We start from the raw sequence: 24755 nt of genomic DNA, 5'->3' as shown, positions 1-24755 counted from the left end.
TTGCCTCTGGGTCCGGTAACCCTCCAACTTCTCCTGAGCTGCAGAGGCTCAGGGCAGAAAGGCGGAGGGAACTAAGTTCCCGCAGGAGGAGTGCTCGCCTCCAGGCCAGGAGAGGTGAGTCACCTGAGGATTGGGGCTGCCCTGTGCCTCGGGGCAGATAAAAGCCAGCCAGCCCCAGTCCCAGGTTGCGGGAGCAACTTCATTGGTTGACAGTTCCTGCCTGAACCCTGTCCTGCTATAGCTCCTGACCTCACCCGACTACCTGCCCTGCATCCAGCTTCAACTTTTACGGACTGCCTCCATACTACACCTTCAACCTCAGACTGTACTCGGACCTCGCCTCCCGATTAGCCCACGGGACTAGCACACCTATAGATTTAATGTAATTAAAACCAAGCAAAAGATATTTTTGCGTTTCTTCATTGTTTCCTGAACGTGTGGTCTCCCCAGCACGCTTTCTGCAGCGCAGTTAATCTGCTAAATACGCAACAAACACATGTGGGCTCCTTCCCCAGTTCTGCTGGGGCATGGTTTGGTCATCTGCTCCGGCATGGTTTGGTCATCTGAACCTGGGCTGATGACTCAGCTCTCTCCAGACAAAGCATGAACTGTATCCAAGATCTGTCTCCTCTCCATGTTGGCCAGAATTATCTAAATTGACTGCAATGGTTCTTGGGGATTTCAGAAGAGAATTTCAAATCCTACCTGGAGAAACCCGAATTCAAACCTTGGGAGCACAGAACGTCTACTCTCCTTTGTTCACCTTTGTAAGGATGAAGAACCTGTAGTCCTCCAGATGTTGCTGTATTCCAACTCCCATCTGCCCCACTCAGAATGGCCAGTGGTCAGGGATACTGAGAGTTGTAGTCCAGCAACCTCTGAAGGGCCACCCCACTCTTGGCACAAGACTGTCTGATACCACATGTCACCAAGTACTACATCCATGCATAATAAGAACACAATCTAGATGGAACAGCATCCTGGTTGAGATATCACAGGCATCCACTATCTGCACTTTCCCGAAACAATTGAAGACATTTCTGCTTTTCCAGATGAATGAAAAGTTCTGTATTAGGTTTATAAACAATAGAAAATAGTGTTAAAGACTTTATGATACATGCTAAAATAATTTGTCCCACTTTATAGATTAGGGAACTGAGGCTTAAAGAATAAGTCCACAACTAGTCAAGAAAATCCACCAAACAGAACTAACTCTGCAACTTCTTGTGGTTCAAAGATAATAATCAGTGACACCTCAGGCATCAGTTCTTAAGCAAAACCAAAGCACCCCTTCCTTGTTTAGCCCATCATTTTACAGACAAGGAATACTGAGATTGAGGGCTGTAATATTTCAATACCACTCAGTGAATCATATGAAGATCCCTTACACCAAGAGACCATTAGACTATCTAACCACAGTTGTCTACTCTAATGGGCAAAGCCTCTGCAATGATCTTTTCAAGCTAGGCTGTCTGAGATCCTGCAAATGGAAATACCCAGCCTAGATAAATTTGTTTCTATTATATGCTTTTCTAAAATTTAGAAATATTAATACAAATATCACATAGAAAATAAAACCTGTCCCTTGGTAGAGCATGAGGCTCTTAATCTCAGGGTCAAGGGTTTAAACCCCACTTTGGGCAGAAATATTTCTGCATTGCAGGGGCTGGACTTGGATGACTCTTGTGGACAGTTCCAGCTCTATGAATCTGTGAAAAAGTAGAAATTATTGCTTAGATATAAACCCATCCAAGGGTCCAGACCACCGTCCACATTTATTTTAAATCTGTCGGGGATTGAATCTCAGAGCCTGCACTGCCCTGCCACTGAGCGGGAGTTCATCCCCTCCATGAAATCCATGAGAGTGAATTCATAAACAGGTGCACACACAAACAAAAATCCAATGCTTTAAAAGTTTTGTTGGTCCATTTTACTCATTTTATTTTTATACATTTGCTGGTTTTAGTGTTAATTTTAGTTGTTAATGTTACACTATGTAATAGTTTATTTTAAGTCACCCTGATAATGAGCCTGAAGGTCTGGGCATAAACCTTAACGTGACTAAATAAAAAAATAGATGGGCAGACTGGGAAACATTTCAGGAATGGAGGAAACAGCTTTGGAAGAAAGAAGAGTGGGGAGGCAGATTTATCAGCTTCTCTGCTATCATGACCACATTGCCCAAGGGAAACATGCCACAAATGGCAGCTTTGTCCAAAGCAACTGTTTCTAACACTGGATTTTTGACAAAGTGCCATTGTTTGAAGCACAAATGTACATTTTTTCCTGTTATTCACATGGCTGATACTTACTAGCTTTCTAATATGGCAGCAAATGTGAAATTCTAGCCAGCTTGCCTCCCGAGCTTTGATATAATGGTTTAGTAGTTATCATTATTACCCTCCTACAGGTTTACGTTCTATATGTTTGCAAACTGAGTATGGCTGTAAGAATAGGCTGGATACATCTGCTGGAACACAGCACAAAAAAATCAGAACAGCTGCTGCTTAATCAGGTGTGTGGATAGATCTGAGACATTTTGTAATAGAAAAAATGATTTGTAAATGGCAGTACCCTTAGAGCCTCTGCAGCTGCACCAGGGAGTTTACATCTATGGCTGCCTTTCCATGCAGTATAAACAGCTTGTTTTCTTTCTTAATTTCCCATTAGTTTTTAAAAATCATATATTTATTAGTTTATCCAGTGCATTTGACTAGAAAATCTCCTCCAGCAGTTTTTAATGGTTTAAGCCAGGGGCCAGCAATTTTTTTCTGTGGGGGGCTGGTTCACTGTCCCTCAGAACTTGTGGTGGGCCGGACCATGGCACATGCCTTCCTTCCCTCCCTCGGAGACAGGGCGGCTGAGATCCCTCCACTCACTGCATTCAGGCGGAGCGGGCTGGGCTGGGGAGCCCTGCCAGCGCTGGGTCCCGGCTTGTGCGTAGGGGCCACAGCCACCCCGCCAGGAAGGGCCCCTACCCCGGGTGCGCATGACCATGCTGCACAGAGTCCTCCTCCTCCTCCCTCCTCTACTCCCGCTTCTTCTCGCCCCTTCTCGGAGCCAGACCTCAAAAGGGCGCCCTGCCCTGCGCCTCGCCCCGATTGGGGCAGCAAGTCTCACGTCAAACCGACCAATGGAGGGGAGGCCTGAGGTTGCTAAGGCTTCGGATTGACCAGCGTTGCAGAAGTCTGAGCAACCTCGGAGCATGCTGGGAGATGTAGTCTGTGGGGAAAATCGTGAAAAATGGCACCCCCCAAAAAATTGGGGGGGGAGGCAATTGTGCCGATCCAAGCGGCGATTACAGAACCGTTCACGGGCCGGATCCAGAGGGCGATTGGGCCGGATCTGGCCTGCGGACCATTGTTTGCCAACCCTTGGTTTAAGCACTCCACCCTACTGCCTGTTGATCCTCCAGGACAAAAAAGTGAAAAAGGTCAACTGCTAAACTAAAAACCTCTTGCGCCACTCTAAATCCGGTGCTGATCCAGGCCCAACTGCTACACTAGCCCGGAGGTGGTACAGAGATTCCCTCCCCGACACCTTCCATCGTGGCGGGCAGGCGTGGTCCGGCTCCACTGCTGCACAAAGCCCCGCTGGCAGGTAAGTGGGAATTGGAACTGCACCCTAGAACCATATTAGAAGAACTAACTGAATGCCTGAATTATGACTGTTGAAAAATGAAAGCAAGAATCCCACATTATTTTTCCAGCTGAAAATGAACACCAACTATAAGGTGCATTCAGAAGGAATGCACTGTTTTATACTGATACTTTTAAAATGTCAACAGTAAGAACACTCACATGATTTCCCACAAGACTGCAGTTAATAAACAATATGGATCTGCTTTCTTCCCTCAAAATTTAGTCTAACGGCAACAAACCAAGAATCCATCCATTCCTCCCTTCTAATTTTCCCTTTATTTCCCTATTTTCTTAGTCTTCAAGGTAACAATGGAGCTTCCATTGTTAGAAAGCTGAAGGAAATAGTTACTCCATTCAGTTGTGGAATAAAATTGTGCTGTGTTCTACTATTATTCATTAAAGTTAACAAGAATTTGCATAGAATGTAATTAAACTTTGCATAACTTTAATATTCAAAATATACCCAATGATGAAAATCTAAGTCTTGTTTAACTCAGCATGGCTTACTTCCAAGTTAACACATACGGAATTGGGTTACAATGAATTCAGTGCCACTTACTTCCAACAAAGCTAAGCTAGGATGCAGACCATGTAAACTGATTGTTCAAATCATCCTTAATGTGATATTTTTCACAGGACTATGATTAAAAATTGACCTGTGATGTGAATTAATTAATCAATTTAAAACTGCTGATGTATATAGGTGAACATTAAAACTCATCAGTAAACTTAGTTGGCTAACTTGGTATCTGTTGTAAATGAAGGTTCTCAAAACTTCTTCATATTCATTTCTTCATATTCATTTTCAAACAACATGTTTCCCAAGAAGTATACAAGGTAAAACAGCTGAAGCATCAAAATATACAAGGATGGTACGAACTACTTCATTGACTTTTTAATGTTTGACAACTGTAATTGTCTACTGGTGTAATTTTTTCTTAAAACTGCAAGAACAGCAAGATCAGGGAACTCTTTTTTGCCTTTTGGCTAAACATGATTTAATTTTGACTTAATATACCTTAGAGTACCGAGCCAATTTAGCAAGTTACTGAAACAAACACTGAAAAGGGATTTTCCCTAAATTAATTCCTTTCAATAATCTGAAAGAAATTGAAAACTTCAGTCTTGCAGAAACCACATAAAATTATTATATATTACACATTCCAGGACAAGTTTAATGTCCCTTCTCACAGATTGTAGCTGAAAAGAGTAGAGCAAAGACCCTTTTTAATCGTTAATTTACTGTAACCATTACTGGCTCCCCAGCACATAAAAAACCTCAATTTATTCAATTCCATTTTAAATCATTTCATTTCAGATTCTCCATTCTAATGTCCCAGAGAATCAAAAATGCATTATTGCAAGAAGAATCTACAGCATTAAAAATAAATAAAATAAAAATCCAAATTGAAAAACTTTCTCAGTGCCTCAGTGGGGGAAGTGGGGATTAAGCTACATGTATTTCAGTTGATTTAAAAAAAATAAAAATAAAAAGGCAGATGTTTTCTTGTAAGAAAGAGTGTGGACAAGGTAAATGAATGGGTATAGAAGTCCCTACATGGGATTATATCCAATGCTAGTCAGACTCAGAGTAGGCCCATTGGAATTAATGGACCTAATTTAGTCATTTTTATTAATTTCAATGTGTACCAATCTGAGTAGTACTCCCACTGGATACGACTCGTAAACTTTTTCTCGCAACCATAAGAGAAAATTATTTCTTCTTGTGTGCCTTAATTTAACCAGAGGGAGAGGGAGAGAGTACAGAAAGCGAGAGAGAACATTCTGTGAACATTAGAGCAAAACACGAGCCTGATGCATTAGAGCAAGGTTCCATTTGTTCAGAATCTTAGTTTCCACAATAGACAACTCTGGGAAGCACACCAGCATTCAGTGGCAAACTGCCCCAGAATTAAAAAGCTCTGTATAGCTTTCAAGACTAACAGCTACTGATAGACCTAAAATGATTTGTCTAATCTGCTATTAAATTTACGTAAATGACATTTTGTGACAGCAAATTGCATCAATTAAATCAGAAGTAGGGAACTGGATATGACCAATGCGACAGATCATTGTCCCCACCCCCACCCATAGGAAAAGTTTGACAGGTGGGCAGAGCCACCCTTCTGTCAATAACATCTTACCACAATGGCATCAAACTACCTTTTGGTCAGGCTGGCAGACAGCAGTCCTGAACACTCTTCAGAAACTGGGTTTTGCCCCTCAAGCCCTTCTAAGTCTGGGCTTGGGCCAAGCAAAAGCTATGGTTAGGCAAAGAATTATAGACACCGAGAGACAACGGCTGCTTAAGGTGCCCCGACTACAAAATTGTAGAAATCGAAAGAGAGATAGCTGCAACGGCAGCATATCTCTTTTTTTCTTGTATCCAAAAATGCAAGAAGGGCTTTTACACTTGCCAGAAGCTTGGCTCTGCCCTCGCCGGTCTTGGAAGGATCCTTTTAAAAAGTCCCATATGACCAGAGACTTTGCGCCTGCCCATTGGGGGATATAGAAAGTTCCAAACACATATTTTTAGATGTCCCTTTTGCGACGAGGCATGTAGAGATACCATTGACCCCCTGCTGGTGAGGCTTGCTGACCTGCCAGAAAAGCAAAAATTTGATCGTCTCTTGTTAGGCAAAGATCACAAGATTGCCAGATTCTGCGCACAGATCTGTAGGCGTAGACCATCCCCTGATTCAAACTAGTTTGTTAAGAAAATTCAGTACTCATGTGGTGTCATCTTATTCACTTTAGTTTGATTAAACCCCCAAGTTTTATTTTTATGTAAATGTAGCAAAAAAATTATATTTGAACAGCAGGGTGTAGGAAATAGTGCTAATTAAAGAAGTGTGAAAATATTAACTTCAGAATTCAGACTCCCACCAATAATTAAAATAAAAACTTACTCAGAAGAAATTCAGCATCTATTCCAGGCATAGGCAAACTCGGCCCTCCAGATGTTTTGGGACTACAACTCCCATCAACCTGGACCACTGGTTCTGTTAGCTAGGGATGATGGGAGTTGTAGTCCCAAAACATCTGGAGGTCTGAGTTTGCCTATGCCTGACTATGCTGTTCATTTCAAGCCTCTTTTTAGTGTGGCTCAAACAAATTCATCTTCAACAAATAAAGTATCACCACCACTATCCCTCGTTCTGTTAGGCTCTCACCCTTCACTGTAAGGTCCCATGGCAGTTTACAGAAATCTAAAAATACAATATTAAAAATCAGCTTACAACAAATTGCAGTCCAATCAGATTATTACTAACACTAAAATTGTGGTGATCGATTGTGAATTGATTGTGGACATCTACTTGTAACATTGCTCCCTTTTTAAAAAAGTGAATAATATGGACTTAGCATTTTGGAAATGAAAGATAGATTTTGTTTTCTTCTCAATATTCTGGCCTGGATAAGGCAGCACAGAGTAGTAATAATAAAAGAATCAAAAGGCTAATGATTAAGTGAGCTTTCCTCCTGTTTACCCTGAACTAACTTGGAAAAACAAACAAATCTACAAGTGACTATATTCCAAGCCAGTCTTAGGAAGTAAACCCCTCGCCATGATCTGCTCTGTATTACAGAGACTGGGTGTGTGTGAGAGAGCAGGGTGGAGCTGGTCTCATCCAGCTGTGCCCACCTGGGTAGTCAGTACAATATAATGGCAAACTTGGGGGTCGGGGAGCGGGAGATGCTTTAGGCCACGGGTGTCAAACACAAGGTCCGCGGGCCGAATCCGGCCCGCCAGACCTCGTCATGTGGCCCGTGTAGCCGCCGCCGGCCGCCAGCCTTCACCTTTTATTCTCGCTTTTTTTTTTTTGACACAAAAAAGCCGCCTCTTCAGCGCATGCGCGGCAGCCTACAAGCCAGAGAACGTCTGCCCTCTAGCGGTGCCGGCCATTCTACACAGGAAACCTCCACTTTACATGCATTCAGGAAACCTCCACTTGTTTTTATATTGAGCGCATGCCATCCTGTGATGTGACAGATCCAACAGCTGCCTGAACAACCGGCCCTTTGAGGGTGACCAAACTGCTGATGCGGCCCCCCGATGAATTTGAGTTTGACACCTCTGCTTTAGGCTATAGAGATTCCATCTCTCTCTGTCCAACAGAGTGGGCGTCCAGGGTGTTTGTTCCTGCCACTGGATAATCAAGACAGATTAGGAATTCTGCCTGAGCTGAGAGAGCTGGTCTCTGAGGCAGTGTTGAAGACTCCCAGGCTGCTGGTGTTGGGAGACTTCAAAATCCATACTGAAGCAGTTAGCTCTCAGGCAGTTCAGGACTTCGTAGCTGCCATGATGGCCATGGGGATGTTCCAACATGTCATCTATCCAACACATGTAGCAGGTCACACTGGACCTTGTTTTCTCAACTGGGCAGGAAGTGGGTGATCTGAAAGTGAGGGATATTAACACCAGCCCGTTGTCATGGTCAGATCACTTCCTGATGAGATTTAGGCTCTCATCATTAGATGCCCTTCTGTCCACAGCAAATATGCAAGCCACCACCAACACAGAGATGGGTGCGTGGGCACAAAAAGAACCTGGGGACAAAGCCACCTCTGCTATCACTTTTCTTCTCCTCTGTTCCAAAGCCCTCTGGGCAACAAAAATATGTCCCCTGCCACTACTACATTGCCACCCTTTGCCCTCAAACACACTGCAGGTGTGGGTCAGGACCTCCACTAAAATGCTACAGCATAAATTCTTTAAAATGAAAGTTTTACATGACAGATACATAGAGAGAACAGCAGAGAGCCAAGGAAACAAAACTAGGCAACACTTGGGGAAGGAGTTTACCTAATTGCCACATACAAGTTGGTAGAAGAAATAATAAAATTCTCTTGAAGTTTTCTCCAAGTGCAGGTGGACATAGATGAAGTGGCTGTACTCCAGAGGACTCTCATCACACTGATGACACAGGCATTAATTCCCCTCAGGAATGGGCCTGTAAACATGGGGTTTGCAACAGAGCCAGTTTGACAAACAAAGGCTTTGCTTTGAACTGCTGACATTCCTCCTTCTCCCCAGAACAAATTAACTGTGCTTGTGTGTGTGTGTGTGTGTGTGTGTGTGTGGCACTTTTTACAAAAACACATAATTTATCAGATAAAAGCTAGAAGAATTGGCTAATATTGTCAGCTAATGGACAATGTGTGCAGCTCACTTTACATCAGAGCTTGTGGAACCAGCATGGGCAGGAGAAAGCAGGGATTGCATCACTTGTAGAAAAGACCACTGTGGCTGATGGTAACAAATGCTATAAATTAGCATTGTGGAAGATCTGAAAAGGTGCAGGAAAGAGTATAGACTATTTTTGGTCCAGAACAGGCTGTTGTGTTTGTATTATTGCCGATTGAGGGTGCTAGGGATTGTGGGTGCAAAGGCACCTTATCATTTCTAGGGTTAGAAAATTCAGGTAGGTAGTGGTGTTGGTCTGATGCAATCAAAATAAATTAAAAAATTTAAAAAATTGTCCAGTAGCACCTTAGAGACCAACTAGGTTTGTTCTGGGTATAAGCTTTCGTGTGCATAATTAGGGATGCGGGTGGCACTGTGGTCTAAACCACTGAGCCTAAGGCTTTTGTCTGCGGACAAATGTCGGCTCCCTTGGCCAGTAAAGCAAGATGAGCGCCGCAACAGCTAAGTCGTTCGCGACTGGACAACTGTCAAGGGTCCTTTATCTTTTTTAAGGTGCTACTGGACATTTTTAAAATTTATTTCGAGGTTTAGAAAATGTTAGAGATTACTAAATGCTTAGAATTACTAAATGCTAGGAGTCTTCACTAGGTGCCATTAGGCTAAGTTTGTTTTCCAGACGGAGGATTGCCTGGGAGATAAACTGTTAAGAATAAAAAAGGAGTCATCACCTGATCAAGAAGAGATCCTTGAGTCTGTGAAATGGGGGTTGCCAGAGTTACAGTTTGCCAGAGGTAAACAGCAGGAAAAAGTCTCATTTTGCAATAGGCTTGGGAAGCACAGGTTGCCTGGGTGGCAGTGGGCAAGGATGTAAATGGAAGGGGAAGGTACCTTCCACGAGAGGTTCTGAGAGGATGCAGGAAGTGGGAAGAATGCTGCATGGGGGCTGAGAAGAAGAAGCCATAATCCCAAGGCGGAGACAGCATGGCTGATTCCCCCTCTTGTAGATCCCAGCTTGCTGAAGCAAAGGACTTTCTTGCAATGTGAATGCTGGGAACTTTCTCCACAGTAGATGCAGGTGTATATATGAGTAAAAAAAAGCACTTCTTTTAAAGACACAGCAGTCTTTGCTGTGCCTTTAAAAGACAGAAACATAAACTCTGGGTGAGTGCCTGGACACACACACACACACACACACACACACACACACACACAATCCTGTCACCAATCAGAAGAGATTAAGGGTGTTATGAGTGTCGTGATTCAAGCCAGAAGAGCCTCCAGCTCTTCTCTTAGTCCAGAGGAATTTGGCCACCCTCCAGGTGCCCGGCTTGAATCCTTGTTTACCTCCCCTGCCAGCGCCTGCCGGCAAGATCAAGGGAGGTCTCTTCGGCGATTCTCCTCAACGTGAAGGAGAACACACCACTCCTCCCCCACTCCTCTCCCAGGGAGGGGGAAAGAGACAGACAGAAATATATTTACATGTCTTTATTCCTGTCGTTCACCAGTACAGAGAAAACATGTCTGCACACTCTGCTTCCCAACGCAGAGAGAGAATAAACTCCACCCATGTACTTCCAGTACAGGGTCATGTGCTGCTCTGAGGTAACATCCGGCTCTCAGAGCACTTTACAAACTGCTCCTGGTTCCCACGGTACAATCCAATAACACCCACATCCTGTTTACCATTCCAGCCACCTGGTGCTTGCTTCTGCATTGCTCCTTTTTCGTAACATCCTCCCCCAAAAGAATCAATGCGTGTTGCAGCAAGCAAAGCATGATCCAGAGAAGAAAACAAACAGTTGTTATACACATAACACTCCCCTGTTGTTTCAGTTCCACCCTTGGAACTCCCCGCCACTGGTTTCCCCAGTGTACCTCTCTGGTTGTCTGGTTTCCAAGGAATGAGTGCATCTGCATTACCTTGGCTAGCATCTCTCTGTTGTGTCTTTGTCTCTGACTTAGACACAGCTCCAACCTGTCCTCGGTTGTTTACAACAGCAACACAAGCAACAGCTAAGTTAGCAAACTCTTTTGAGTACCTCTTGGGTGGTTGACCCTTTGTAACTCTCTCAGACCTACGTATGAGGTGCTGATCCTCTCTGCTCACTGGTCCAGTCTCAGGACTCTTTGGAGAACTAGTTCCAATGGTAAACAGTGGTTCATCCTTCAGTTGTGAAGGCCTATCTATTGTGTGAGACTTCCTCTCAATGACTGTGACAACTGAGCTCTCCGAGCTATCAGTGTCATCACTTTCTGTACAGCTGAAATCAGTGAAATCATCATCATCTGAATCGTCCTCAGTGGGAAATGTGTGTACTATCACTCTCTCCTGTTCAGGAGCACTCTCTAGAAATTTTGTGAGAATCACCTGACCAGATTCAGACAAAATTACTCTGTAGAGACCCTTTTCATACCCCACAAAAATGCCTCTGGCATTCTTTACTCCACCTGGAGTTTCTGTTCTCACATGAGACCCAAAAACCTTGAAATGGGTAACAGAAGGTTTCCTGTGGAACAGTTTCTCAAAAGGAGAACTTCCCAACTCTTTTGAAACCTTTCTCACTTTTGTATAACAGAACGACATTAGAGACTCGGCCCAGTACTCATGTGGCAGATGTGAACTTAGCAATTGCGCTTCCATCCCCTTTTGCAATTCTCTGTTCACCCGTACACAGACACCCCTGTTCCACGCTTCCTTTGAAACAGCAATCTTGTGTCTGATCCCCTTCTTCTGCAGGAACCTTTGGAAATCCTGTAAAAGAAAAATCTGCTTCTCATCTGTGAATAGACAATCAATGTTAGCATCATGCATACTCTTAACTTTGTCACAAAACTCCTGAAACCTCTCCAAGGCTTCCTGTGGCTTTCTCAACACATAAACCCAGACATAGTTAGAGAAATGATCCACACACACAAGATAATATCTTGCATTGCCTCTAGATGGTTCTAGAGGACCAATCACATCAGCATACACCCGCTGAAATGCTCTGTTGACTCCGGTCTTCTTCTTGCTCACACCTGCAAGAGAAACTAGGTTAGACACAGATGAATTACATTCCATGTAATCACTTTGTGCAAAAGTCAACAAATATAGTCCATCTTTCTGTTTGGCAGAAAGATATAACTCTCCATCTTTGTAGATCTCGCAGCTCTCAGCATCGTAGGACAGTTTCAGTCCTCTCTTTGCAATCTGCGAAACACTCAGCAGATTGAACTTCAATTCAGGAACCAAGTAAACATTGTTTATTGTCAAGTCCAGACTCTTAAGATAGACAGTCCCCACGCCGGCCGCTTCTAGCTCCTGACCGTTGGCCTGTGTCACAGTGAAGCTTTGCTTCTTAATCGTTGAAAAGAGTCCTCTGTGTGGGGACATATGAACCGTCGCTGCAGTGTCAATAATAAACGCGTTCCCAACATCTGGCGTGGTTCCTTTCGCCATCAAAGCCTTTGCAGGTTTCACCATAGGCTTGGTATGACCTTTGCCTGACGCCTCAGGCTTTGCTGAGCGGCCCTTCGCTCCTTTTGGCTGACGTGGCTTCTTACAGCTCCGCTGAAGATGCCCAGCCTGTCCACAAGTGTAACACTGCACAGCATTCAAAGCTACAGCATCTTTTCCAGTAGCCTCATCGGTGGGGGAATTAGAACTCCGTTCCTCCCTCCCCCTGTCCTTTACTTCCAGTGCAGCATGCCGGCTGTGTTCATCTAGAACCACGGCACTCAGGGGCACTCCCCCCTTCTTGGCATCCATGCTGAATCCAAGGGTCAGCTTTACAGTCAATCTCAAGCCAGCTTTCACTTTTCAAGCCAGTAAACTCCAAAAGTCTTTGTTTACTGCTTCACTGGCAGGCAAACCTTCGGGCTGTTTTTTTCAAAACCCTTGCACAGCTGCGCAGATACACTTTCGATTTCCCAGGCTCTTTTAGGCCACTCAGTAACTGGCAGACGTTGCCTAGCAACCTGCTCAGGACGGAACTCCTTATCTCACCACAGGAATTCCTGGTATGCAAGCTTGCCTTCAGAGCTTGTTTTTCTTAAAATGCAGCTCTTTCTTGTGAACCAGAGAATTAAACCTTTCTGCGTTCACTTTCTCTAGCCCAAAATGCAGCATACCTTCTGAGCATACACTCCTCTCGGTGTCCAGCTGTCTGTTTCAGCTTTCTGGCTGCAGGCAGACGCATTTCTTTATCTCCTTAGGTGCAGAGGATGGCAACGATTCATCGACCTCTCACCTCTCATGCAGATTCTCATAGATCAGATAACCATCGGTCTGCTACCAGTTGTCGTGATTCAAGCCAGAAGAGCCTCCAGCTCTTAGAATCATAGAATCATAGAATCATAGAGTTGGAAGAGACCACAAGGGCCATCGAGTCCAACCCCCTGCCAAGCAGGAAACACCATCAGAGCACTCCTGACATATGGTTGTCAAGCCTCTGCTTAAAGACCTCCAAAGAAGGAGACTCCACCACACTCCTTGGCAGCAAATTCCACTGTCGAACAGCTCTTACTGTCAGGAAGTTCTTCCTAATGTTTAGGTGGAATCTTCTTTCTTGTAGTTTGGATCCATTGCTCCGTGTCCGCTTCTCTGGAGCAGCAGAAAACAACCTTTCTCCCTCCTCTATGTGACATCCTTTTATATATTTGAACATGGCTATCATATCACCCCTTAACCTCCTCTTCTCCAGGCTAAACATGCCCAGCTCCCTTAGCCGTTCCTCATAAGGCATCGTTTCCAGGCCTTTGACCATTTTGGTTGCCCTCCTCTGGACACGTTCCAGTTTGTCAATGTCCTTCTTGAACTGTGGTGCCCAGAACTGGACACAGTACTCCAGGTGAGGTCTGACCAGAGCAGAATACAGTGGCACTATTACTTCCCTTGATCTAGATGCTATACTCCTATTGATGCAGCCCAGAATTGCATTGGCTTTTTTAGCTGCCGCATCACACTGTTGGCTCATGTCAAGTTTGTGGTCAACCAAGACTCCTAGATCCTTTTCACATGTAGTGCTCTCAAGCCAGGTGTCACCCATCTTGTATTTGTGCCTCTCATTTTTTTTTTTTTGCCCTTCTCTTAGTCCAGAGGAATTTGGCCACCCTCCAGGTGCCCGGCTTGAATCCTTGTTTACCTCCCCTGCCAGCGCCTGCCGGCAAGATCAAGGGAGGTCTCTTCGGCGATTCTCCTCAACGTGAAGGAGAACACACCACTCCTCCCCCACTCCTCTCCCAGGGAGGGGGAAAGAGACAGACAGAAATATATTTACATGTCTTTATTCCTGTCGTTCACCAGTACAGAGAAAACATGTCTGCACACTCTGCTTCCCAACGCAGAGAGAGAATAAACTCCACCCATGTACTTCCAGTACAGGGTCATGTGCTGCTCTGAGGTAACATCCGGCTCTCAGAGCACTTTACAAACTGCTCCTGGTTCCCACGGTACAATCCAATAACACCCACATCCTGTTTACCATTCCAGCCACCTGGTGCTTGCTTCTGCATTGCTCCTTTTTCGTAACAATGAGACAGTAGGAATAGAAACAGACATTTCAGCAAAAACACAACTGAAGCAAAAAATGCAAATCTACTTCAAAGCTATCTTTTTCTGGGGTTGAAGGGGGAGGGTTTATTAAGAGTAAACAGAAGTAATCAAGAAGGCACCTGAAATCAAATAATCTTAAATCATTGTTAATAATCAATTTACAATCATGATCCCAGCACTTTGAAAAGAACACCAATTTTAATTAGTCAAGCATTTGTGTACTGGAACATTTTGCTGTAATTAGGAGCCAGATAATTACCCTTTTATCAATGGATATACACTAATAGGAAATGAAAGTGTTCACATCCTCTTCTCCCAAATTAAAGTTAATGGCTGTTCATCCAAGAAATATAAACTAACTGTATTTTAATTCTCCTTTCATCCTGAGCATCTTAATGCCCGATTCTACATGCTCCTAATTCAATAGGATTTGCTTCCTAGAAGTATGCTCACCTTCCCGGTGTGGCAGCACTGCAGGTCAGCAGAGGCTTCCAAAGGACCTGACAAGGAAGTTGCAGGCCCTGGGATCTGGCTGGGGAGGAAGAGGCATAATGCCCCTCCCCCTAGGTGCTGAATCCAAGCCGGCCTGCCCAACGGGCCAATGGCAGACCGGCTTGGATGCAGGGCTGACCTTGGGGGCGGGACTGACGGAGCAGGGCGGCTCCCTTCAGGTCTGCCCCAGGTGCATTTAAACAGCCTTCACCTGGTTCTCCTCATCGGGTCCACCACCTACTCACTGCTCATTTTTGTGTTTTATTCTGTATTGTGACCTTGCTATGGGAATGCTGGTCATCCTGTAAGGGATTAAATGGGATTGTATTAGAATTGAGAAAGAAATTTTAGAAACTAAACCTGTTCATGTGAAATTAGACAATGGTTAGAATGTGCTGCTATATTTCGGTACTCTTATTTTATACAGGCACAGTGCTATCCATTCACAACTACACTAAAAACCTGGATTTCCCACTCAGGGCTGTAGCTGGGGGGGGTGAGGTGCCCCCCCCAGGGGTGCAGGCAATGGGGGGCACAAAATTGGCTAAAAATATGTTCATAAATATAAATATTGATTATTGCATCATTAGAAATGGTTTTAACTAGAGAGTGAATTGAATGGGTGGAATGGGAGGTTGGAGGAGAGGCGGAAAGAAGGCCTAATTTGTCTGTGGCCAGGGGGCGCAGTCTGGACGGTTCTGCCAGGGGCGCAAGATCACCTAGCTATGGCTCTGTTCCCACTGTATTCTATGGGCAACTGTCATGTCCAAAAATGGTGCTGAGTGTACCACAAGCTCCCTCTCCAGAAAATGGCAAAGTTACACCAATGTTTTATCATCTCTATACTCACAACATTCCATAAGACTGAAAGCTCTTGGGACTATTTTGGAGAGTGATTTGTGTTTTTAAAAAATCACAAATTATATGCACCTGAAAACCAAGGAAACCCCCAAAATATGTAGCAACCAAGTTCTCTTATTTTTGGATGGTCCCATTTTACTTTCAAAAGGCACTTAATCGCCCTAGCTGGCTATTAGAGTATTGTCACAATTTCCAGATCAAGTTTAAGATGGAATAAATGTGTTCCCAGTTTTATCAAAATGAGACTTTGCTGTAATTTTTGTCCAATACAGTAATAAATAATAATCCTCTAATGGCTAAAATATGGCTTTAAGTACAGTCTTTCCCCCTTTAAATGAAAGTTGCAGAGACACACATACAAAGCTGAATCCTGACACATGACCATAAATCAATATAGATCTTTCCCAAGAGGGTAACTATGATGGAGAATATTCTTAGTTTTTATGATATACTATGTCAACACAGGAAATTGTTTTCACCAAACTAAAAACAGGAATGTGAAAAGTAGGAATATCTGTCCACTTGCTACTCTTTCTCTCTTTAAACAGAACATAGCCTTGTAAAAAACACCACAAGGGCAACCGCTTAGTTTTGACCCTAGGTCCAATTTTAATGCTTCTGCTCTGTTTTCTTGGAAGAATTTTGATGCAGCTAGAGACCTGGTGTTACACTAGTAACCAATTCATCAATTGCTAATACACAATGACAGAACACAATCGGTAAAAAGCTGTCATTACTCTTCCACAAGGTCGACAAGACCAAGGCATGTTGTCCACCATGATAATCAGAACTCAATAACCATGTTTTATATTGGTGATTTGGTTTAACTATTTATTTCTTCCCAGGACAATAGGTATGTTATAATGGTTTGCTATATATTCAGGATGCCTTGAGATCACTGAACAGTGGCGCAGTGTTGGTTGCCAGCGCCTGGGGCGCACAGGCACTTTTGTGCTGGGGGACACCAGCCCAGCCCTTGGCACGGCTGCTGGAGCAAAGTGGGGCCGCGCTGAGCCACCTGCCCATCCATGCTGGGGGGAATCCAGTCAGCCGATGTGGCCCTTGATGGGCAGAGGGGAGCACTGGGCTGTGCCACACTGTGGATGCTTGCGTCCCCCTCAAAAATTGTGCACCCCGTGCTGTGGCCCCCTGGCACCCCCCACACTATGCCCCTGTGGTTGAATAAGTATTAATGAGAAGTATTACTCCACATCAGAAGTTTAGTAATTAATTCTTACATATTGCAATTTTGCTTTCCTTTTCATTTTAACTATTTAGAAACCTGATATCTAAGCTTGTAGCCATATGGAGTCCAGAGGAAACCAAGTCTCACCACGACATATACTATACAAAAACGTACTTACAGAACAGTTCAATTTCTGAATTCAACATTTGTGCATAAATATTGCTGGGCTTTGGATCATTTTATTGTTAGCATGAAGTCTGTCTGTTAGACAAGGATAGGTAGGCCCTCTGGACACCTTTTCTTTAGGAAATCTTCAACCAACTCATGCAAATCTGGGAGGCAACAGTTGGGCACTTAACCTGTTCAGAGAAAACAAGGAATTGTCTTGTGGAAATGCAGACACAGAAAACCAGTGGAGTTAGACTTGCTTCATGCAGCAGCTACAGAATAGAGGCAGCTTGCTGGTTGGAACATGTTATGTTATGTTGTTATGTTTTATGTTGTTATGTTATGTTATGTTATGTTATGTTATGTTATGTTAGGTTAGGTTTTAAATTGTTTGGAAGCAAACTGTATGGCCTACAATTTATAAAGAAAAACAAGAATTTATAAATAAAAATAGAAGGGGACCAAATTCAATTTTAATATTTACAGCAGAATACAATTATGGACAATACTGCCTGGATGGCACTTGCAATGTCCTGAAGCCACATACTCCTCTCAGTGTTGATTTACAAACTACAGTGGTACCTCGGGTTAAGAACTTAATTCATTCCGGAGGTCCGTTCTTAACCTGAAACTGTTCTTAACCTGAAGCACCACTTTAGCTAATGGGGCCTCCCGCTGCTGCTGCTGCGCCGCCGCCACATGATTTCTGTTCTCATCCTGAAGCAAAGTTCTTAACCCGAGGTACTATTTCTGGGTTAGCGGAGTCTGTAACCTGAAGCGCCTGTAACCTGAAGCATCTGTAACCCGAGGTACCACTGTATTTTAAATTGTTTGTAGTTAGTAAAGGGGGGGGCAATAAATGAACATATAAACATGTTGCACTTCATAAACTAAACATGGGGGGGGTACTCAAAAATGAAGCTGAAAGCAGCCAAGCTTGCACCACAAACAGTGTTAGAAAGTGAGATATGAACACTAGGAGCTAAATAGCACCTTGAACTTAGGTTATGGGTGCAACAATGGAATGTCTAGGCGCATTTTTTTATAATAAGAATAAAAGGCAAAAAAGAATTAACCGCAGCTAAAATCTTATATTCATTTTTCACATGGTCTCGTCCTCATCTGAAGACTGCAACAAACAAAGCCTGCCTTATGTGAGTCCCTTCTCCAGTCTTCAGAGAGTAGCTGGAAGTGGGGAAGCAGAAAAAGGTCCTCCTTTCCTTCCACTCTGCAGTTTTAATCTGAAATCCTACTCACAGTACTGCGTCAAGACCTCAGAAACTGCTTGTGCTAATGAAATTCCTTGTCGCAAAATGCGCCTAGAACAATGGGAGTTTCGAACACTGACCACCAATGTGGGAACCCTGCCATAGCTGCTCATCAGAGAGCATTTTGTGACTTCCATTCCTTGACACATGCAGGCTTGATTCAAACTTGTCTTTGGGGTGCCACCCTACTGCTAATTCCCCCCACCAAAGAGCTGGCAATTCTATTCTTCACTTTTACCTGCACTACAAGTAAACAAAAACTGCAATGCAGTTAAATCAGAGAAGTGGGGGGACGGGACTCTTAAGAGCTCGATTGAAGCAGACATTTACTAAGCCCCATGAGACCTACTATGCACAGCAGTCTATGTGAAAAAGACCTCCTCAGTGATGTGAAAACATTTACTGAATTGCCAGTGCCAATATAACAACTACACACATAATGTAGGGACCATTTTCCAACACAGTTTGTTTTCCAGCTCAACAAAATACTTGCTGTACAAGATAGCACTCATCAGAATATCTACACATACTATTTTAAGAGTAAGTGGGCTTATACTTTACAAAAAGGAGGGACAGCTGTCTGATGATTCAAAATCACACTAGATCTTTAGACTTCCTTGTTTTAAGAGACACTTGTATTTTATTTGACAGGGAAGGTGTGGCAGCTATCCATCCGCCACAGTACAGAATGTGTTTCACAGCTGACAAAAGGAAAGAATTTTTCTGTTGTTTCCAAGCAAATGTCATAAATGTGTTAAACCAACATAAGATGATCAAACTTACCATGACATTCAAGAATTTCTTGCTGTGTATATCTGAATACAGTGGTACCTCTGGTTATGAACTTAATTTGTTCTGGAGGTCCGTTCTTAACCTGACACTGTTCTTAACCTGAGGTACCACTTTAGCTAATGGGGCCTCCTGCTGCCACCACCACGCAATTTCTGTTCTCATCCTGAGGTAAAGTTCTTAACCCAAGGTACTACTTCTGGGTTAGTGGAGTCTGTAACCTGAGGTGTTTGTAACCTGAGGTACCACTGTACACAAGCACGATCAAATTTATTTCAATGTTTCCTTCCAAGAGATGTAGCTGTGTTAGTCTGTTGCAGTAAAAACAAGGAGAATGTTTGTGGCACCTGCAGCAGCACAGTCCTAGTCCTATGTGTGCCGTGTGGGGGCAGTGATGGAGAGTGTTGGCTGGTACACAGTCCCTTCTCCAGCAGAAAGGAGTGCTACAGGTTGGAGCCAACCTTCACAGCTCTCCCACAAATGGTAGCCATCAGAAAACTCTGAAATGGTACGGTTGCCAGTAAGTTTGGAACCACTAGATAAACCCACAGCCCCAAATCCTCGTGCCCCTGGCTACACTGGCATTGAGCTGACATAGCAAAATAATAATATTAATAACAAATATGCATTTCAAACATGTACTGTACTCATGTGCCCATTAGAGGAGAACCACATATAAATAACACACCATAATCCATGTGCCTCTACAAGCCACTCAGGTGTGCACAGGTGCAAAATACTAAAACATACCTTGGCCTACAAGACATCCAAGGCATTTTGTAATGTTAGAAAATCCCAGAGAAGAGCAGAAATGTTGCATGTAAATAAGTTGCTATATTAAAGATCACAGTGCTTAAAACTGTAGCACAAAACTGTAGCACAAACTTAAACATTGATTTTTATAATAATAACAACTGTTTTTGTACTGATCTCATCTCTACTGAACATGATTTTGATGAGTTAATTATATTTCCCTAAAATTACATAATTGTTGTGCCACCTTAAAATCCTATCATCACCAGATAACCATTTCCAGATAATCGTTCCATTTGACATTCCATACAGAATTAAATTATTATTATTTGTTTAATGCTGTACTGTGTTTTAATATTCTATTATTATTATTATTATTATTATTATTATTATTATTATTATTAAAATGCAAGAGCTTCCTTTCATGTTGTAGTAAGAGAGCTTGATGTAAAAATATGTTAAAGTAAATGAAGCATTAAAGTAATCTGTTCTAGGTTGGATTTATTTATTTAGGAAATCCCTTGAAAGCAACAGAGGGCTGCCATCAAGTGGCTGAAGATAGTACAATGAAAAGGGATGCAATGCAATTACACTGTCCTGTAGTGGTTTACTTAAAAGAAAACAAAGAACAGCAAGCTATAAATTAAAAGTTTATTAGGTAAAGTAACAATGTGTTCCCTCAAATATGGTAGAAGTGATATGTGATAGAATTACGGAAACATTTTATTGGAAGCAATAAATACAGATAACCATAACAAAACCAAAGAACTAACACTATGGACATAAGCATTTCCTCTAGGCCAAGGTGAGGAACCCCTGGCCCATGAGCCACATCCGGCCTCCCTGTTTGCTAGGCCTGCTGTCACTACCACCACTGCTACTCATTGAGGGTGGATCAATTGTGGTGGTGGTGGCTATGGAACTTGTTGGTGCCCTCAGCCACATGCAGAATGTGTAGCAGGAACCCCCCCCCCCATCATTCAGTTTGTACAAACTTCACACACACTCACACACTACATACGCTACGCTTCTGTTATAAATTCATAGAAAATCAACCATACAGCGGATTTGCACTGTTCCACTTTTATTTTACTCCATGAAGGAAGGACTACAAAATGGGGAAGGTTTGATACAGGGCAGCCATAATCCCTTCACCATCCCAGCACATCCACAGGAGCCCTGCCCAGTTGCTATGCCAACCCTGATGGTCCTAGACAGAAGACAATCAAGATCACAAAGAACTTGCATATGGGAGTGGATTCAGCATGGACTGAAACAAAGGACAATAATCAGCTCTTCCCTCTGGGGGCAGGAAACTGCCAACTCCCCTTTGTCTCCTGGAAGCGACTCGTGGGGAGGGGGAGAGAAGGGAATCAGCCAGGTGACAGGACACTCAGGTTACCACCACAACTCCTCCCTCAACCCCTCCTTTCCGTAATGTATGCATGATGTTTCTGGGGGTGGGCTTGACCTACAGGGTGGGAATTTCAAAAGTTTTTATAAGGTCTTGCACACCATCTTTCTGGGTCTTTCCTCTCACCTGCAAGTGAGGGGAGCACCCTGTCGCGACAGTCTTTCTTCAATAAAGACCAAGCCTACAGGCTGCTGATTTGCTTCAATTTACTCTGGTTGGTGTCTTTACTTTTTGTCCAAGGGAGCCCTCGGATTTTTCCGGTAACAAATGGAAATGGGTGTTCACTAAAGAGGTGGGGACATCCAAAATACATTGTCCTTCCAGGTCACCTTTTTCTAAAGATGTGATGCTTTTATTATTTTATTATTTTAATGATGTACATACTCTTGGTCTGGAACCACATGGTGAAAGATGGGTTAGATAGTCCTATATCTAAATAAATTATTGAACTAGCCCATGGTGGACGGCCTCTGGAATGTTACCATCATCTTGCAGTGAGCTGGGGGGGGGGGAGATGGGAGATCCAAGTGAGATGGAGGGAATGGGAAGCCCTCCTCAAATTTCTTATGAAGGAAAAAGAGAAAAAAATGAGATGGCTGAAAAAGAGCAATTTCACAGAAACATGCACACACATTATCTCTCTCTCTCCTAAAAGCACCAAGTGCGTAAAAAATGCTGGAAAGGTTCACCTATTTGGGGTTCTAGTCCCGCCTCCTTCAGCTGCACCCACCCAGGTGGGATTGGGAATTTTCTTCTGTTGTCATTCATAAAAAAAGTTCGCTGTCCCAGTCTATCATTTTGCCCACATTGCAGTCAAGATTCTCAGCTTGTGGAAATCATATCAACCCAGCCCTAAATTTCTACCACACCCAGATGTTTTCAACCCAGAATGTCAGGAAAGAAAAACCACTATTCCATGTATTTTAGTTTTAAAACAGATTCAAGGGAAGGAGCATCTTGATGGCTCTATCATGTTGAATCAATATGTGACTCATATGCTCTTAACTACATCAGAAAAAGAGAGGCACCATAGTCACACATAACCTACTAAATGCCTCTTCTACTAAGTACTTATCACCCAAATCAGCAAGGACTTTGGTAGTTTCTCTGTTACTATTGTTATTTTTACACAATCCTGGGCTCCATTCGGATGAAGGGCGGGCTAGAAAAAATTAAAAATAAATAAATGCAGAGAGTGTGCTCACCAATGTGAGCCAGGGTTCTTACATGGCCTCTGAGCTCAGTGGCATCAGAATCACGGTCAAGAATGGAAAGATGAGACTTGACATGTATACTGTCCCACACCAGAAGTGTGGGAGTATCTGAAAAAGTGTGCATGCACACAAAAGCTCATACCAATAACAAACTTAGCTGGTCTCTAAGGTGCTACTGGAAGGAATTTTTTTATTTTTATTTTGTTTCGACCAGAATACAGTGACTCATAGCAGCAGATGGCAGGCTGAATGCTTCTGTCTGGGAACTCACTAACTACCATTGGATGGTGTGTCTATAAACCTGTGGTCTTTGCCCTTCAACAACTAATATAAACAAAAGTAGCCATTCTTAAGCACTTAATTACCCCTAGCCTTTGATGGAACAATCCCTAAACTAACTGGCTGCTGCCCTAGGGTCTACACAACTGACTACCAGACACTTTCTGGCTCCTGCCCCATTGCTATCCCACTGGTACCTATTTAAATCCCTCTAGGTCAGGCATGTCCAACATCCGTTTCGGGGGCCTAATCCAGCCTGCTGTTTCACTTAATCCGGCCCCCATGGCAGTATATATAATTTTTTTTAAAAAAGTTCAAGAACCTCAATCCTTAAAAAAGCTCAGCAACTTCAGTCGGCCCTTACGCATGTCCACTTCATCAAATCTGGCCCTCTTTGAAAAAGGTTTTGGCACCCCTGCTCTAGGCATATCGGAAGGTCTGTGGCTCCAACCTTGAGCAGGACCAGGGCTTCTGAGAAGAAATCAGAGCAAGGGGGAGGGAATTCGAGCCCCACTGTGCCCAAAAAAGGAACAGGTCAAAGTCAATAATTGGTATAATTGGTTTTCTTGGAAAAGGAGCATTTTAATGTTTTTTAATGGCTGAGACTGTAGATTTGGCAAGGCATGGTATTCTGCTTGTAGTTCATAAGATACAGATACCTTGGCTACAGACCAGAAAAACTAAGGTTCTAATCTCTCTGCAGCCTTAAAGTCACCAGGCCACTGATCTTCAACAGGTGTGTGAGAACCCACTCGGAGTCACGGGTTGATCCAAAGTGGGTTGCAGCAGTAGCACTACCACCCTTCAAATATGTGTCAAAAAAAGAAAATAAGAAATGGGTCCTCAAATGCATATTTGGGTTAAAGGTGAGTCACAGATCAGAAAAGTTTGAAGAATAGGTCAGCAAGTCGCTATCTACCATTTTAAAAATGATAACAATGAGCTATCTTATAGATAGTTTTGAGGATAAAGTCACTTTCTTGGCTCCATGGTGATTTACTGTAGATGCTACTGCTATCAATCTTCTGTGCAATCCTTTTCAGTTTACACAGCCTGATGACATGAACAAAACATTTGCAGAAATTGCTTAACTGAGCTGCCATACATCTGGACACAGCTGGAATATGGCAGCGTCCTGGCAGAAACTGCTAAAATGCCCGTGAAAATCCTGACATATGGCAACCCATGTTGGAAGTCTAGATTCTGGAGAATTTCCTTAAAGATAGGTCAAAAACTTCAATATTTCTTTGAGGGGTTTTTTTTGGGGGGGGGGGGAGCTCAGCAAATTTTGTGTCTGTATTTTCACTTTTTGTTATATGGCAACCCTAGCCTAACTACTCAAAATATATGTTTCTCCTATTGCCTTAATATAATTGAGGGATTTTTATGTCCATGTTAAGCAAAAGAAAGACTGAAACTAAGCCATGGCAGCCTCTCTTAGTTAATTTTATCACACTGCTATGGTAAGTGTGGTAGTTTATCAGTTGGCACAGAAAAATAATAGGGACCATCTTGAAATATGGAATTAATAATCATAACTACCTTATTATCTTGAATTCATTACTAAGCAATTATATGTTGTCATAAAACTAAATGTAAAAAAAGAAAGAAACTTTACAAAAAAGATAAGAGAAATCTTGGTGTGCTTTTACAAGTGTGTAGGTGTTTCTTTTCTTATACACACAGTACTTAGAATAGATAGTTAATACCCTGCTATAAGACCTTTTGAAAAAGCCCCATATTCAATCTGTGTGGTAAGACAAGTTGTTCTTTCTAGCTAATGTGTAACACCCACGTAAATTCACTCAAACACAAATTTACAGGTTGCATGACTAACATAAAGTACAGTAAGGTAGAGCGGTTTTGAATTTTCTTCCAACATAAAAGAGGCATATCCTCAGTTTCAATTTTCACTGTGCTTTTGTGCCATAATTTGTTTGACAAGTTGTCATATCTCTGTATGTATTTGATTTGGAAATACTTTAACTCTGAAAAGAATTAAATGATAAAA

General features: G+C 42.9%; 1 protein-coding gene and 1 long non-coding RNA gene across 3 annotated transcripts in view; both read right to left on the bottom strand.

Annotated features, from left to right (window-relative positions):
• Positions 1-24755, bottom strand: part of LOC128423062 (transient receptor potential cation channel subfamily M member 3) — a 365948-nt gene that overhangs the window by 279366 nt on the left and 61827 nt on the right. The gene's annotated exons all lie outside the window — the stretch shown is intronic.
• Positions 20901-21510, bottom strand: LOC128423067 (uncharacterized). Its single transcript, XR_008332659.1, has 2 exons — positions 21378-21510; positions 20901-21107 (listed from the first exon to the last, which is right to left on the bottom strand). It is a non-coding gene; the product is annotated as an uncharacterized LOC128423067 (long non-coding RNA).

This window comes from Podarcis raffonei, chromosome 11 (assembly GCF_027172205.1).
Source record: "Podarcis raffonei isolate rPodRaf1 chromosome 11, rPodRaf1.pri, whole genome shotgun sequence".
Lineage (NCBI taxonomy): Eukaryota > Metazoa > Chordata > Lepidosauria > Squamata > Lacertidae > Podarcis > Podarcis raffonei.
The sequence above is the reverse complement of the archived record's forward strand: the minus strand, read 5'-3'. Positions and strand labels throughout refer to the sequence as shown.